Source organism: Bison bison, unplaced genomic scaffold, assembly GCF_000754665.1.
Source record: "Bison bison bison isolate TAMUID 2011002044 unplaced genomic scaffold, Bison_UMD1.0 scf7180017864300, whole genome shotgun sequence".
NCBI classification, from domain to species: domain Eukaryota; kingdom Metazoa; phylum Chordata; class Mammalia; order Artiodactyla; family Bovidae; genus Bison; species Bison bison.
In genome coordinates, this window is record NW_011494872.1 from 3,328,003 (window position 1) to 3,331,518 (window position 3,516).

Consider the following 3,516-nt stretch of genomic DNA (forward strand, 5'->3'; position numbering starts at 1 on the left):
AAAGCAAAGGAGAAAAGGAAAGATATAAGCATCTGAATGCAGAGTTCCAAAGAATAGCAAGAAGAGATAAGAAAGCCTTCCTCAGGGATCAATAGCAAAGAAATAGAGGAAAACAACAGAATGGGAAAGACTAGAGATCTCTTCAAGGAAATTAGAGATACAAGGGAACATTTCATGCAAAGATGGGCTCGATAAAGGACAGAAATGGTATGGACTTAACAGAAGCAGAAGATATTAAGAAGAGGTGGCAAGAATACATAGAAGAACTGTACAAAAAAGATCTTCACAACCCAGATAATCACGATGGTGTGATCACTCACCTAGAGCCAGACACCCTGGAATGTGAAGTCAAGTGGGCCTTAGAAAGCATTATTACAAACAAAGCTAGTGGAGGTGATGGAATTCCAGTTGAGCTATTTCAAATCCTGAAAGATGATGCTGTGATATTGCTTCACTCAACACACCAGCAAATTTGGAAAACTCAGCAGTAGTTACATTTAACTATGTGTTCAAACTGAGAGATCTCTAAATCAGCAACAGCTCTCCTGTCCCATATTGGACAACTGATGAAACAATCATTAAGAAAAATCTTTGAAACTATCACTTAGTGAATGAAGCATCACCATGGTAGAATTATGAATATCATCCAGAGAATTAATAAAATATTCATTCCCTGTAATAGATTGCTAACACCCAATACTGGTTTTGTCTTACACTTAATAAGTCATCCCTATTTGATTCATATTCATTAATTCTTCCACAATTTTCAATCATAAAGTGAAATCTGTGCAGTTAATTAGTTGAAAATAACAACTGCTGGTTCAATTAAATTTAGCAAATTTCACATTGTAGTGTTACCATATGTATATTTGTTAGAAGTAATATTTAAACTTCTGTACTAGTTTGCATATTTTTGAACAAAGTAAACAAATTACATTATGACACATGGAAATATCTCTAAAAATATGCCTTTCGTTTCCTCTTTGAAAATTAAACATAATTGCCTTAAGTGAATCCCTAATGTGTGAGTGCCAAGTCACTTCAGTCATGTCTCACTCTTTGTGAGCCTATGGACTGTAGGTCACCAGGCTCCTCTGTCCATGGAATTGTCCAGGCAAGAGTACTGGAGTGGATTGCCATGCCGTTCTCCAGGGGATCTTCCTGACACAGGAATCGAACCAGTATCACTTATGTCTCCTGCATTGGCATGTGGGTCTTTTACCTCTAGCACCACCTGGGAAGGCCTAATAAATGCCTGCAAAGTTACTTGATTATATGGGTAGAAATCTGACCCAGACAATAACAATTTCCATGTAAAACTGTGCATATTTCCAGTCATAGCATACATTCAATTTTTCTCATAGCATTTCTCCATTAAAAAAGAGAGAAAAAGGAAACAAAGAAAGAGGGGATGAAGGAAGACGCTCAGAAGTACAGCTTTGCTCTAGAATTAAGAGGCAGAAATTTCATTCACATGTTTGAAGGAAAACTGATGGGCTCAAAAAATATTTCAGATGGAAAAATGTGCGGTCAGAGGAAATATTAATAGGCTGCTATCAGGCTAGTATATTGACACATGCTTGTAGAAAAGACTCGGCACAACATCCTAGAGAAAATACACTGTTGACAAAATGCTCCTATGGTTGAACCTCAACGTCCCTCCATAGGGCAGACAGAGTTTGGGATATTGACCTTTCATGACAGAGTTAGTCATTAAGAGCTTTGGTCCAGGTCAATCCAGAATCTGAATCATCTGATAAATCTTAGTCTTGGGTCCATACTGTCTCTTAAAGTTAATAAGATGTGGTAAGTTTCAATCATGAAAGCAAGATGGTAATAAAAGCCATTCATCACTTGTTTGACCTCTCTCTCCTTTTCTCTCCTTTTCCTTCTTTTGGTTCATTGTACAGATCATCATTAAAAAACAAAATATGGTCAGCAAAATACTTTAAGCAGGGCTTCCCTGGTGGCTCAGTGGTAAAGAATTCACCTGCCAATGCAGGGACATGGGTTCCAGTCCTGGTCTGGGAAGATCTCAAATGCCATGAAGCAAGTAGCCCAGGTGCCCCAACTATTTAACCTGTGCTCTAGCGTAGGAGGAACAGTAACTGCTGAGACCATGTGCCACAAAGAGCCCTAAAGCCTGTACTCTGAAGCAACAGAAGCCACTGCAAAGAGAAGCCTGTACAAACTATAGGGTAGTCCCCATTCACCACAACTAGAGAAAGCCTCTGCAGCAAGGAAGACCCAGAACAACCAAAAATAAATAAATAAAATTATTTTTTTAAATGCATGCAGAAGGAAGAGGTCATATCTGCACAAAAATGTTTAAGTGCAAAGTCTATTACCAGAAGAAATAAACTGAAGGTGTCAGCTATTTGAAGTACAAATAAATGTGGTTTGATTTTAACATTTGCAAATATGTGTTATCAAAACTGTTTTCATCATACGTAATTCGCTTTCAGTAAAGAGCTCTCAATAAATCTTACAAGCCTTGTATGACCAACAACAAATGGGTAATCCTATTCACAGCAAAGAAACAATAGAGTGCTTATAATTTGCAAGCTTTTGTGTTAACAGCTCCAGTCTTTTATAACCAGTGGTCTATTTAAGTCTCTCCTCTGTGTGTGTGTTAATGTTATATACATATACCTGGAGAAGGAAACGGCAACTCACTCCAATATACTTGCCTGGAAAAATCCCATGAACAGAGGAGCCTGGAGGGATCCCAAAACAGTCGGACACGACTTAGCGACTAAACAGGAGCATGTAATAGTCTACTTGGCTATATAATTTAACTTCCTTTGAAGATAGAATGCGAGTTTCTTATAGAAATAAAGCTCACAGTAAAGATGACTTGCATACAGAAATTATTTTTTTGTATTATTTTTCATTGCAATTTTCTTTTAGAAAGAAAAAAAAAGACCTGGCAAGTGCCATGAGCACCTGCGTTTTGCAGCAGGATGGAAACTGATCTCCGTCCTCCACCCCCACCCCCACCCCCACTTGCAGATCCCTAGCATTCCGACGATTTTATTAAGGGCAGAAACAAGAGCTACGGACTGCGGCGCAGCATCTCGAGCGCTGCCTGACGGAGCCCTTGGCGTAGAGCCCCAAAGGAAAGGCCAGGCCTGAACTGGGACAGTCACCGGCCGCAGCGAGTTTGTGCGGCTTGCTTTTCTGCGTGAACTTCGGCCAGAAAAGGAGTGTAAGTTCGGGGTGGGGAGCAGGACAACTACAAGGAGGAGAGTCCAGCGTCCCCACTTTCGTCTGCATCTCATACTCTAGTACCGCCCCGCAGCCCAGCGCTCCCCCGGACTAAATCTACGCTCGGCGGCTCCGCCCGGCCCAACCCACTGGCTCCGGCGGCGGTCCAGTTCCCCCACGGCCCTCGGAGCAGAAGGCTCCCAGGGCTCGGGGCGGGTGTGTTGCCGGAGTCGCCTCCTATTGGCTCGCCTCCCGGGGCCGGGCCGCGCTCTCCGGCTCCTGACTGGACGGAGCTGGCCCCAGCTGGCC